Consider the following 971-nt stretch of genomic DNA (forward strand, 5'->3'; position numbering starts at 1 on the left):
AAGAAGGGTTGAGCTACTTTTAGTTGAGCTCAGTTTTATTGTCTCTTTGTTATCTTTTCCTTTCATATTTATTTAGCAACAAAAGAAGCTGTAAAATCCCATGTTAAGTGCATTTTCGTCATTTTAACTGAAACAAACTATAGTAAGTATATCAAACTTACAAGAAAAACTATAATGGTTAAGTTGTCTTGAGCATTATTATTATTTTAAGAGTAAATAGCAGCCTAAGGTATACTTGGAATACTCCGTACAAAATACGAAATCCTTAGAAAAATTATTTATTTTTCTCGTAATGGCTACGGAACCCTATTTCGGGCGTGTCTGACTTGCTCTTAGCCGGTTTTTTTTTAATTTATGGCTGCTTATAAGAAAGAACTTCGTGTACTATGTTTGCGACAGAGGCGGACATTTCCAATCATATTGGAGAAAATTAAGTTTTTGTTATAGTTCATGATAAACAAATTATGGTGGAAACGCATTCTTAGGGGTATTGCTATTAAATTAAATTCGGCTAGAGCTAATTAAGACTACAATATATTCAACACAACACAATACAAAATATTTTTGTAGCAAAAGTGATTTTTTACCACTTTTTACTTCAATGGTATCTATTTTGAGTAATGAGATTTAAAAAAACGGCCGGATGTGACATAGTTTTGTGCACTGAGGGTTCCGTACATGTAGGTAGATCTATATCTAGTGTTGTAAGTTTAATATGCAGTGTGCGGCCATTTTAGATGGTTCACTGACATAGAAAAACAGACATAAAAATTTTAATTTTCAGAATTTTCTTATTGGTTCTGAAGGACCTGTGACCGTAGTCTTGAGCTCGTGCGGCCGTTTTAAATACGATTTTTGTTGTTTAGGCCTTAATAGCCGACCGGCCTTATTACCTGCAACTACCTTATATATAAGAAACTTGGTACTAAATTACACGTTTGTAAGACAATCGGAAGTACTTACCCCAAGTA

The sequence above is a fragment of the Choristoneura fumiferana genome, chromosome Z (genome assembly GCF_025370935.1).
Source record: "Choristoneura fumiferana chromosome Z, NRCan_CFum_1, whole genome shotgun sequence".
Taxonomy (NCBI): Eukaryota; Metazoa; Arthropoda; class Insecta; order Lepidoptera; family Tortricidae; genus Choristoneura; species Choristoneura fumiferana.